General features: G+C 49.9%; 1 protein-coding gene across 2 annotated transcripts in view; it reads left to right on the forward strand.

Annotated features, from left to right (window-relative positions):
• CCDC13 (coiled-coil domain containing 13) overlaps positions 1 to 13,426 on the forward strand; it is a 1,886,344-nt gene that overhangs the window by 1,103,232 nt on the left and 769,686 nt on the right. The gene's annotated exons all lie outside the window — the stretch shown is intronic.

The raw sequence follows: 13,426 nt of genomic DNA on the forward strand, positions 1-13,426 counted from the left end.
GCGCGCAGAGTAAAACACGAGAAAGACATTTTCAAAAAGAAATGGCGAATAAACCCAGCTGGAACCGTATAAAAACATATATGGTCTAGCGGGTTTAAGTTCGAGGCTACCAAGATAGCCTAAAACAATATCAAGGTTATTTAAGGTAACCGTGGTAGTAACAATAGGGTACAACGTCCTTTCATCGCGGGATGTTTTTTCACAGGTTTTTTACCATGATTCTTTGCCCAAAAAAACTCATCAACATTTTTGGGGGGGGGGGGGTTGGAAAAATAAATATATTGGGTGTGGGTGTTCGGGGATATATGAAAAATTAAAGGGAATGGGGGTTTGGGGAGGAACCCCCCCAAAATAAAAAAATTAAAAATTTGAGTTTTTTTCAAAAAGAAATCAGCTGTAAAAAAGCCAGCGAAAAAACATCCCGCGATGAAATGACATGGAACCGAAAAATAGGGTAGTTACCACTGCCACCAGCCAAGTCTTGATGAAAAGGGAGCAAAACAGTGTTCCAAGAGAAACAGACAAAAAGGGATAAGTATTAACCCTTTCCAGTACTCTATGTAAGATAGTTTGTACTGGGTCTGTGGATTTAAAGAGACTAATAAAGTCAATGGCAACTTTACATGTTCTGGGAGACAGTAGTCAGTCCCAGAAATTGGAGTTTGAGTTGGGAAGGTAACACACAGTAAAAAGATGATGCAGGTGCAAAAGGTGAGGCTCCACAGTCTATGAACACAAGAAACTGTTAAACACACACAGCAAAACACATGCAAGAGTGGGAAAAAAGGCTCACACTCTTACCAGGTGAAAAAAAAAAATCCTTGAAATCCAGCAAAGCTGCTGAGGGACTCAGTAGGTAAGGGATATTAGCCATTCTAGAGAATTCTCCCTAACAAGAACCATCTCCGGTTCCAGAAGCACCTCAAGACCTTCCTCTTTTCTTCTACCTTTGCTCCCCCTCTCCCCTGCTGATCTGTTCTCTCTTGACACTGTGCACCTGGCCACCCTCTGTCCTCCTGGCCCAGGTACCTGCTCACCCTGCAACCCTCCCGCACTGCCTCCGGGCCACCCCTTGCACTGTGGTCTGTATCTGTACCCATACAGCCCCCCATTTTTCTTCCTGCACTGCTCAGACCTACCCTGTCTGCTGCCTTAAACCTAGTACTTGCAAAATGCTGGCTGCACTACCACTGTTTGTGCCTTTATTATTTATTTATTATTATTTTTCTGTTTCTCCTCTGCTTCGCACTTTCCACTTCTACCCCCTTCCATGCACTTTTCCCCTCCCCCTCTCCCATGCACTTGCACGTTCTCAATGTCACTGGGCCTAGTAAGATCGCTGTTTTGTTCTGCCATGTTCCCCTCCCTTGCCTTGTAGCGCTCTGAAACACTTGTGTACGAGCGCGATAGAAATAAAATATCAATATCAAAAAATACCGCCCTTTCATTAGCGACCCCGGCTATCTGTCTAAACACCCCACTCCTGAGAGTCTGGTTTTCCAGGCAACCACAGCTACATCTAACAAAGCGGCGTACCCTACCATGGGCACGCAAGGTATTTTCAACTGGCAATATGTCCTTAAAGTCGGCCAACTCCACCTGTGCCTTAGCCAAGTTTTTGCACACTCTGTGGGAGTGCATCTCCATGGCGGCGGAGCACATAACTGAAGTGGAGGAAAGGGAGGGTTTCCTAGCTATCGTTAGAGATGGCAAAGAAGCCAAGCAGGAATCCTTTCAATCTGGATTGGACACTGCAGATGGAATCAGCAGGTCCATGGCTGCTAGCACGGTTATGCACAGGTTTGAGTGGTCGCGGAAGTCGGGTTTCGCACCAGATGTGCAGTCCCGTTTTCTGAACATGCCATTTGACGGGTCTCACCTTTTTGGCAACAAGGCTGACGAGAGTCTTGAGAGATTGCAGACCTCAAAAGCGGCTGCCAAATCTTTAGGGGCCGCTGTTAGGCAACCTCAGCCTTTTCGTTCATCAGGACAATCTTGGAGGGGACGATCCTATCGTTACTATTCCTCATTTGGAAAGGCGAGAGGAATGGCCAGTCAAAGAGGCCAAAGAAGAAACCCTTGTTGTGGATGAGGCAAATGTGCAAAGCCAGCTCCAGCTACAGCTTCTCTTTTCCATCAGCAGCTGCAGCAACCGCCTCAAAACCGCTTTGAGAGCTTGCGTCACGAAACAACAGTGGGGGGGCAGACTATCTCAACATCTGCATTACTTCAGATGCCTGGGCTCCGGAAACAATAGCCCAAGGTTACTGCCTTCCATTCTTAACGCAGCCTCACAACAATCCACCGGGGAAACACTCTTTGAGGATTCCAGATCCGCTTCTTGTGCAGGAAATATTAACCCTGCTAGAGAAAGGTGCTATAGAACCGGTACCTGTAGCGGAGAGGAACAAGGGTTGATATTCCCCATATTTTTTTATCCCCAAGAAAGACGGAGGAATGAGACCCATCTTAGACTTGAGATACTTGAACAAGTTCCTCGGGAAGGACAAGTTCAAGATGGTTACTCTTTCTCAGATCCTTCAGGCTCTCCAACTTCAGGATTGGTTGGTGCCATTGGACCTTTAGGATGCTTATTTTTGTGTGCCACTCCATCTCAAGCACAGGAAATACCTGAGGTTCGCCGTTCGCGTCCTCAGTTTCGAGTCCTGCCATTTGGGTTGACCTCCGCCCAAGGGTCTTCACCAAACTGATAGTGGTGGTGGGAGTGTATCTCAGGAGAGGGGGGATTCATGTCTACCCCTACTTGGGCGATTGGCTGATCAGGGCACGCTCTCCAAAGCAAGCCCTGGATCATCTCAAAGTCACCTGCCACTCCCTTCACAGACTGGGCTTCTCCCTCAATTTAAAGAAGTCACAGATGACACGTTCCCAACGGCTCCAATACATCACAGCTGTATTAGGCACATCCTTGGGAAAGAGCAGACATTCTTCAGATGGTTTCCAAATTTCAAAATGCCCAAAATCTTCCGGCCTACGATTTCTTGAGGTTGCTGGGCCTCATGGCATCCCGCATTTTTCTGGTGCCAAAAGCCCGCCTGAGAATGAGATCCCTTCAATGGGCTCTGAGAACTCAATGGTCACAATTCTCAGGAAGGATGATGGACCTGCTCCAGGTTCCAAGCAGGGTCGCTCAGGATCTCCTTTGGTGGGTCTGCGAGGACAATATTCTGAAAGGAGAACATTTTTGCCAACCATGGCCGGAGTGGTCGTAGTGACGGACGCCTCACTCACGGGGTCGGCAGCCCACGCCAATGATCTGACAGTCATCGGTCATTCGTCTCCATCGGAGTCCAAACTACACATCAACCTTTTGGAGCTGAGGGCAATCAGACTAGCACTGAAGTCCTTCCTGCCCTCTGTATGGGGAAAGAATGTCCCAATAATGACGGACAACACAGTGGCCATGCATTACCTCAACAAAAGAGGAGGTGTAGGGTCACTACCATTGTGCTGAGAGGCAATGCAGCTCTGGTACTGGACAATTCAGGAAGGAATCTCCTTATCAGCAGTTCACCTGGCCGGGGAGCGAAACAAGATGGCAGACGTTCTGAGCAGGCAGGGTGCAGTGTCCCATGAGTGGGAACTATCTCAGGAAGTCCTTCAAGAGATCTTTGCCCTTTGGGGAACCCCTCAAGTAGACCTGTTTGTGACCGGGGTCCACCGGAAGTGCAAAAGGTATTGCTAAAGGGTATTTCCTCCGAGAGGACACGTTTGTGGTGGATTGGAACTTCCCACTACTATACCCGTTCCCTCCGATCCCCGTCATTCCTCAAGTAATCAGGAGGTTGAGACGGTTCGGAAGCCGCATGATCCTAATTGTCCGGGATTGGGCCAGGAGAACGTGGTACCCGAACCTTCTAGGCATGTCCATTTGTCCTCCGACTCGTCTTCAGTAGAGAGAGAATCTTCTCTCACAAAGGGAGGGACAGGTTCTCCATCCAGAGGTCAACACTCTCAGCCTTCACTTTTGGTTTCTGAAAGGCTGAGGTACAAGGATTGGGACCTCCCAGATAACATCATGGAGATGTTGCTTTCGGCAAGAAGGCCAGCAACAAAGTCTCTGTACCGTTACCGTTGGAACACGCTTTGCGACTGGTGCAGGGAAAAGAATGTTGATCCTTTTCTATGGACAATGCCAGATGTGTTATCTTTCCTCTTATCATTGTCACATAAAGGTCTCAATGTTGGGACCATTAAAGGTTACATGGCAGCGCTTTCCATCTCCACACGCTCTTTGGAACAATGCTCCTATTTTAAAATTCCCTTAGTGATCCAATTCTTAAAAGGGCTCGCAAATGTATTCCCACCTTCTTCTTTTCAAGTCCCAGTTTGGGACGTTAATTGGGTTCTACAGTTTTTAATGTGCGCCACATTCAAACCCTTGCACACATGCCCATTGACGTTTCTAACCTTTAAAACCATATTATTGGTCGCATTGACATCTGCATGTGGAATGAGCGAGTTGCAGGCACTTTCTTCCAGGCCACCCTATACCGTGTTCCACAAGGACAAGGTTGTGTTAAGGGTAAGACCTAAAGTTGTATCTGATTTCTGTCTGAATCAGAAAATTATTCTGCAGGCATTCTACCCCTCGCCGCATCAAGGTAAAGAGGAGGAAAGGCTCCATAGGTTGGTCCCTAAAAGAGCTGTAAGCTTTTTTATTTCTAGGTTCTCCAAGTTCAGAGTGGATGACCAACTCTTTATTGGGTATACCGGAAGAAAATTGGGTCAAGCTGTTTCAAAACAGACCATATCAAGGTGGATTATACTTGGCATCTCGGAATGTTACAAATTGGCAGGCAAGGACCCGCCAGAAGGTTTGAGGACTCATTCCACCAGAGGTATAGCCTCTTTGGCAGCCCTTCAAAGGGGCGTTCCTATTAAATCAATCTGTGATGCAGCAACTTGGTCTTCACTGCATACATTCAGAAAGTATTACTGTCTAGATGCTTCCCACTCTCAGGATGTTGCCTTTGGTAAGGCAGTACCATTATTCGGCCTTCTAAAATGCCAACAATCTCAAATTCTACTCCCTCCACCAAATTCTGCATACTGCTTTGGGAGTCTATCAACGATGCGTAATACGTTGGAGGACACAATCCATTCGAAGAACAAGTTACTTACCAATTGGTAACGTTCTTTCGCTTGGATGTTCCTCCAACGTATTCCTCATCGCTCTCCCATCCTACCCCTCTGTAGAATGTCCTATGCTCTTGCAGGGCTGTCTACTGCCTGCCTACACTGACAACCCACACGAACAAGGGGGGAAAAACGGAACTGAGGCCAACGTGCGCCGCGTGTCTTACTTATACACCCGATGACATCACCCTCGACGGAGGCCTTCGAGGGACATCGACTCGACGCCATCGACGCCCTGCGCCCTCTGCTGAGAATTATTTTTCCGAAGAAGCCGAAGCTGGACGTGATTATCAAAGATGAGGAATACGTTGGAGGAACATCCAATCGAAAGAACGTTACCAGTTGGTAAGTAACTTGTTCTTCTGGTGTAGCAGAGGCTGCACATTAGGGTCTAAATCCTCCGGTGTGGGGGGGGGGGGTTCTGGGTTAGGTTCTTCCGTCATCTAATTCTATTGGCGTTTTGCTCCCAATATATGACAGAGTTTTTAACTTAACAGTCCATGAACAAAACTGGAGTGGTCTCACAACTGGGGGAGACCGCTCTGAACTTGTTAACCAAAACTTGGAACTGGAGTCTGGGTGTTTGCCCATTTGGCCTTTGGGCGTCATGTTGCGCCTGACTGGGCAGCGGCCGTGTGGAGTCCAGCGAAAGGAGATTTCATTTTCATGCGCTGTGGTGATATTCGAGGTGAGACGCCATGTTAGATTGAGGAGTGAGAGTCCCAAAGGGGAGAATTTCAAGTTTGGTGGTGCCTTGGGGAGTGGGGGGTATTCCAGGTTCACAACCCTTTGCCACCTTTGCCCGGGCTTCTACTGGAGAGGAGAAGGTGAATATAGTAGAAGAGCCCTTTTCAGCTGTCGGAGCAAGCGCCTTTAAGATGTTCTCCGCTTCCTCCAGCTCGCTGATGTTGCGAGTTGAGTTGCCTAGGGTGAATTGAAGTGTGGCAGGGAATAGCCATCGGTAGCAGATCTTCTCGTCTTGCAGCAGTGTTGTCAGGGGTCTCAGCTCTCTTTGTTTTTGTAGTGTGGACGTTGCTAGGTCTTCGAAGATTTGTAGAGGTCTTCCCTGGTAAGTTAGCTCTTCTTGTGTCTGAGTTGCTGTCAGAATCTCCTGTTTCGTAGAGAAGAAGTGGACCCTTGTGATTGCATCTGTGTCCCTATCTGATGGTCGGCCTCCCGGATACGCAATCTATGGGTCCGGTCAAGGATCAGAAGAGTCTGGAAAAGTCCCTCTGTGTATTTCGGGAGGGTGTGGTCTGTAATTGAAGTGGGCACCCCCTTAATCCAGAGGATGTTTCTCCGGACCCTGTTCTCCATGTCCTCCTGTTTACTCAACATTATTTTGCTTTTCCCTTCCAGTATCTGGATTCTTCACTGGAGCTTGGCTACTAGCGTGGCTTGATCTGTTGTGTGGTCTTCCACTTCGTCAAGCCTTTGTTCCACTTCCAGGACCTGTTGGTCTCGGTGGTCCACCTTAGTTGAGATTCCTGCCATGCAACTTCGGAACTCTGCTTTAATCTCAGACATGAAGGCTAATAAGTCCTCCTTTATTGCCAGCTGTACTGTGGGACAAGGGGGGGATGTTCTGGCGAGTGGATTGGGGTTTTGGCAGCCTCCATTATTTTATTTTTATCCTGGGAGTGCAGAAGTGTGGCAATGTCTGCATTCTTCGAGGGCATTGTGTCCTCCGACGTATTCCACATCTATGACAGGTAATGACCACAGCTGTGCTGCTTCGAAAAATTTCCAGCAGAGGGCGTCCTGCGTCGATGACGTTGATACGTTGTTCCTCGAAGGCCTCCATAGAGGGTCGACGTCACCGGATGTTATATATAGGACGCACGCCGCCCGTAGCCTCAGTTCTGTTTTTTCCGCAAACGTGTTTGCTTCGGAATCTCGGCGCGCTCAATTCTTCTCTTCGGTAGCGATGTCTTCTTCTTCTACCCCGAAGTCGGGCTTTAAAAAATGTTGGGACTGCGGTTCGAAAATGTCCATTACGGACCCACACGACATCTGCCTCTGCTGCCTCGGTGAAAGCCACGCCACCAACGACTGCGATTATTGCTAGTCCCTGACGTCTAAGGCCTTGCGGGAAGAAGAAATTAAAGGTAGGTAGGGTGTCTGAGCCTCAAAAATGAAAGTCCGCTGGGCTTTCGACAGATGACTCGAGGAGAGACTCTCTCCGTCGGCAAAAATCCAGGGGGTCTTGGTCTCGGAGTGGTTCCCGCCATTCCTCTGCCTCTTCGAGGCATCTAGGAAGCGCTGTCACTGGTCGCCTTCCCCGTCCTCGTTGGGAGGATTCCACCAGATGGTTGGCTTGTCCCACCAAGTCTTCGTCGCCGGCAGAATGGGATGCATTCCGCCAGCAGATGGCGATTTTCGAATCGCAAGGCACAGTTCCGGCCGCGCCTTCGAAAGAAGCCGGCAGGGAATGGGCTCGGTCTACCACTCGCACGCCTTCGGGCTCGCACGCCTTCGGGCTCGGGCGGTCGGCACGATCATCGGGAGCCGTCGAGGTCCTGATCGGACAAGGAAGGTCGCCGTGCCAGATCCAGGTCCCGGTCCTCGATGCCATCGAGACCGTCGGAACCTGTGAAGCCTCAGATGAAGGCATCGATGCCATCGGCGCCGTTCCGTCGAAGGACACCCACGGGGCTCTGGCCTCGAAGAAGTTGTCGGCGCCGCGTTTGACGTCGATGCCGATTCCCTCGGCGCCCTCGACACCGTTTGTGGGGGATTTGTCAAAGGTGCCCCGGAGGGCTGTGGAAACTCAGAGGCAGGCTCTCAGTAAGTCTGTGAGGCCTGTTTTTGAGCCCTACTCTGTTCCTCCTCCCATATTGGATTTGTTCCAACCTTTGGATTATATTTTGGAGGTGGAGGAAGGGTCTGATGAGGAGATGGTTGTGCTTCTAGATGTCCCTGATGACCTTTTGTCTGGGCACAGTCAGATGGAGGAACTCCGTCAGTCCTTGCATGATGCCAGTGGTCTTGACACCTCTCCGGAGGTGCAGTTTGGCAGGCCTGAGCCTGGGACACATGCCAAATCCTGCTATAGGCGTCTCATGTCAAGGGTGACTGAATACTTGGGATGGTCAGCTCCACCTGTTGATTTTGATTAGGATGATCTGACGGATATCCTGGACCAAGGTCCACCCACTGACCCAGTGTTGCCATTTCAGTAGTGACCCCTGCTACTTGTCGACGTACCCTACTCCGGAGAGTTTGGTGGTGCAGGTGGCTACGGCCCCTGCGAAGCAGGTTGCGTACCCTACCATCCCTCCTGATAGGGACGATAAGCGCTTTGATGGTTGGGTAAAGAAGGTATGTTCCTCTGGGGGTATGGCTTTGAAGGTAGCCAACCCCGTTTGTGCCTTGGCGAGATTCAGTCACACACTGTGGAATTGTGTATCTTTGGCGGCTGAGCATATTTCCGAAGGGGAAGAAATGGGATGGTTTTCTAGTCCTCGTGCAAGACGGCAAGGATGCCATGTGTGAATCCGTTCAGTCGGGTTTGGACACGGCAGACTGTGTCAGCCGGTCCATGTCTGCGAGCACCGTGATACGCAGGTTTGCGTGGTTGCAGAAGTCAGAGTTTGCTCCTGATGTGCAATCCCAGCTTCTCAACATGCCCTTTGATGGTGTCCATCTGTTTGGCAGCAAGGCTGACGAGAGCCTTGAGAAGTTGTAGACCTCCAAAGCTGTAGCTGTAGTCTTTGAGCACAGCAGTACGTCAACCTCCGCCTTTTCGTCCTAGGGGACAGCAATGGAGGGGAGGTTCCTTTCGGTACTACTCTACCTTTGGTAGATCGAGAGGGGCTGCCAGTCAAAGGGGCCACCATAGGAGTACCAGAGGTGGAAAGCAAGGTACTAGAGGTGCCAAAGCCGCTCGGGCAGTTGCCTCTTTGCTCTCAGGCATTGCCGCAGCCGCGTCAGCTCAGTCGTGAGGCCATGTCCCATGGTTCGCCAGTTGGGGGCAGACTTGCGCAGCATCTTGGAGAATGGCGAGCCATTACTTCAGATGTGTGGGTTCTGGAGATCATAACCCACGGCTACTGTCTTCCTTTCCGGCAGAGTCCTCACGACAGTCCACCAGGGAAGCTCTCTTTGAAGCGTCCGGATCCGATCCTTGCACAGGAAATCCTATCCCTGCTGGAGAAAGGCGCCATAGAACTGGTGCCCTTAGCAGAGAAGAACAAGGGATGGTATTCCCCTTATTTTTTGATCCCGAAAAAAGACAGGGGATTGAGACTCATCATGGACTTGCATTGGCTGAACAAGCTCCTCAGGAAGGACAAGTTCAAGGTGGTAACTCTTTCTCAAGTCCTCCAGGCCCTTCAACTTCAGGATTGGTTGGTGTCTCTCGACCTCAAGGATGCTTACTTTTATGTGCTGATTCATCCCAAGCAGAGGAAGTACCTGAGGTTCGCGGTTGGTGAATCGCATTTTCAGTTTCAGGTCCTGCCGTTCGAATTGACCTCCGCCCTGAGGGTCTTCACCAAGCTGATGGTGGTGGTGGCAGCGTATCTCAGGAAAGGGGGATTCACGTCTAGCTCTACCTGGACGATTGGTTGATCAGGGCGCGCTCTCCCGAGCAAGCCCTAGATCATCTGTCCGTCACCTGCCACTCCCTTCACAAGCTGGGCTTCTCCCTTAATTTAAAGAAGTCCCCTTTGACGCCTATCCAACGGCTCCAATATATCGGAGCAGTGCTCGACACATCCCTGGGGCAGTGTTCGTCTCCCCAGGTGAGGGCTCATCACATTCTGCAGATGGTGGACAAATTTCAATGTGCCCAGAGTCTCCGGTTGTTCGAGTTCTTGAGGTTGCTCGGCCTCATGGCATCCTGCATTTTCCTGGTGCCAGAGGCCAGGCTGCGGATGAGATCTGTGCATTGGGCTCTCAAGATGCAGTGGTCGCAGTTCTCCGGCAGGATGTCGGATCCCGTTCAGGTTCTACCTTCGGTCGCACAAGATCTTCTGTGGTGGGCCGTCGAAGGCAATATGATGAAGGGAGCACCATTTTGGCAACCTTGGCCGGAGGCGACGATTGTGACGGACGCATCCCTCACAGGTTGGGGAGCTCATGCCAACGAGTTGACAGCCAGCAGCCGTTGGTCTCCGTCGGAGTCCAGACTCCACATCAATCTGTTAAAGCTGCGGGCTGTCAGGCTAGCCCTGAAGGCTTTTCTGCCATCTCTGTGGGGGAAGAATGTCCTGATTATGACCGACAATACGGTGGCCATGCACTACCTCAACAAAAAAGGGGGGGCAGGGTCACTCCCGTTGTGCAGGGAGGCGATGCAGCTGTGGTTCTGGGCCATCCAGCAGGAAATATCGATCTCGGCGGTTCATCTGGCCGGAGACGAAAACACGGCGGCAGACGCTTTGAGCAGGCAGATCACGGTCTCTCACGAGTGGGAGCTGGCTCAGGAAGTTCTGTTGGAGATCTTCGCCCTTTGGGGAACCCCACAAGTGGATCCCTTTGCCACCAGTGTCAAGTGGAAGTGCGAAAGATTCTGCTCGTGAGAATTTCCACCAAGAGGAGCCTTAGGGGACGTGTTCGTAGTGGAGTGGTCCTTCCCACTGCTGTACACTGCTGTACGCGTTTCCTCCAGTCCCCATCATTCCGCAAGTGTTGCAGAGGTTAGGGAGGTTTGGTATCCGGATGATCCTCATTGCTCCGGCATGGGCCAGGAGAGCGTGGTACCCGGACCTTCTAGACATGTCCATCTGCCCTCCATGCCGTCTTCCCTACCGAGACGATCTGCTCTCATAGGAGGGGGGTCGGGATCTCCATCCAGAGGTCAAGTCTCTCAGCCTTGATGCTTGGTATCTGAAAGGTTGAGGTATAAGGATTGGGACCTCCCCAAAGACGTGATGGAGGTGTTGCTTTCGGCCAGAAGGCCCGCAACAAAATCCCTGTACCATTGCCGTTGGAGAAAATTCTGTGACTGGTGCAGGGTACAGAATGTGGATCCTTTCCAATGTTCCATTCCTTTGGTTTTGTCTTTTTTGCTTTCTTTAGCCCACAATGGCCTGCAAGTGGGTACCATTAAGGGTTACCTGACGGTGCTGGCCATATTTAAGTGCTCGTCTGAGGAATGTTCTTATTTTAAGATCCCTTTGATTTATCAGTTTCTAAAAGGGCTAACTAATGTGTTTCCACCATCGCCTTTCCAGGTGCCGGGATGGAATTTGAATTTGGTTTTAAAGTTCCTAATGGGAGCTCTGTTTGAGCACTTACATTCTTGTCCGTTGCGACTGTTGTCCTTTAAAACTGTGTTTGTAGTTGCGGTTACTTCTGCACGCAGAGTGAGTGAGTTGCAAGCACTTTCCACCAAGCCACCCTTTACTGTGTTCCATAAGGACAGGATTGTCCTGCGGGTGCCGCCTTCTTTTCTTCCGAAAGTTGTGTCGGAATTCTATTTGAGCGAGAAGGTAACTTTTCCGGCGTTTTATCCTCCTCCACATCCTGGTAAGGAAGAGGAGAGGCTCCATAGGTTGGATACTAGGAGAGCTTTGAGTTTCTATCTCTCAGGGATGTCCGGGGTCAGAGTGGACGATCAGCTCTTTGTTGGTTATGCTGGAAGGAGCTTGGGTCAGGATGTTTCCAAACAGACCTTGTCTAGATGGATCATTTTGACGATCTCTGAGTGTTACCGTTTGGCGGGAAAGGACCCTCCAGTGGGCTTACGGGCTCACTCTACTAGGGGTGTGGTTGCCTCCACTGCTCTGCAGAGGGGTGTTCCGATTCGCAACATTTGCGAATTAGCCACATGGGCCTCTGTCCATACTTTTGTGAGACATTATTCCTTGGATTCCATCCATGGGCAGGATTTGGCCTTTGGTAAGGCAGTCCTCTATTTAGTCATTTGATTGGGCATTCTAAAATTACGAAATTGTAAATTCTTTTCCCACCTCCATACGTTGGTACTGCTTTGGAATTTTTGGAAGAAATGTTGTCAACTAGCACAAATCGAAGTGAGGCTATCAACAAGTCACCATCCCCAGACCGATGGTCAGACGGAAAGGACCAACCAAACCCTTTAACAGTACCTACGCTGCATGCTACACCAGACCGAAAGCAATTGGAAAGATATTTTATAATAGTAATAATAATAATAATAATTTGGAACTTATATAGCGCTACGAACCCTCAGGTATCTGAGCGCTGCTTATTATTACCCGCGGTGTGTGGTGCTCATTTATCGACCTCGGAAGGATGAAAGGCTGGGTTTGGCCTTCCCGGGATTCGAACCTGCGTTAGCAGGCTCTGCACGGATGTCAAAGCGAGCGCTCTACTCGCTGTGCCACTTGACATGGATTTCCGAGTACGCATACAATAACTCTGTACATTCAGGAACCGGACAAAGCCCTTTTTATACCATATATGGACATCACCCTCGAACCTCAGAACTCGATTCGCCTCAGCACTTAGAAATGCCCGCAGTTAGTCATTTGCACTCTACTATTACACAAGCCTTTAAGGAAGCCACAGAACATTTGAAACAAGCAAAAGAGAAATACAAGAAAAATGCTGATCAACATAGAAGTGAAACTCCACAATACCAGATTGGGGATCAAGTTTGGCTGGCTACAAAATATATACCTCTGAAGGGAACTCGGACTTTTAATCCTAGATATTTGGGACCTTACACCATTAAGGCCATTATCAACCCGGTGGCCATCAAATTGGAATTACTCTCTAATATGCAAATTCATCCTGTCTTTCATGTTTCACTTCTAAAACCAGTTCAACCAGGGACAAGATTAACCAAACCACCTGACCCCATCTTGATAGATGGAGAACCTGAATTCGAGGTAAAAAATATCCTGGACTCCAAGATGATTAAATCAAAACTTTTTTCGATTGGAAGGGCTACAGACCACAAGAAAGATCATGGGAGCCTAGCGACCACATTCATGCACCTCGGTTGGTGAAAAGATTCCATCGGAACTTCCCAGACAAACCGGGGCCAGGGGGAAGAACAACTTTAGGAGGGGCCTTGGAGGGGGAGGGAGTGCTGTCATGATGCCTACCCCCGGGCATCAGGACCAAGGCCCTCAGCTCCGGGAGCAGGCATCCAGACATTTGTTTAAACCTTAGCAGCCCCGTCTAGGGGCTGTCTGGGTTCAGTCCTGGCGCCTTAGGCGCCAGGCTCATCATAGAAATCAGTCCTTGCACCATAGGCGCCAGGCTCATAGACTTTACTTACATGATGCAGACCATTCTGCAAAAGAGTCCAAGCCTAGATGAGGCCTGGATG

This window comes from Ambystoma mexicanum, chromosome 2q (assembly GCF_040938575.1).
Source record: "Ambystoma mexicanum isolate Mex_15411 chromosome 2q, UKY_AmexF1_1, whole genome shotgun sequence".
Classification (NCBI taxonomy): Eukaryota; Metazoa; Chordata; class Amphibia; order Caudata; family Ambystomatidae; genus Ambystoma; species Ambystoma mexicanum.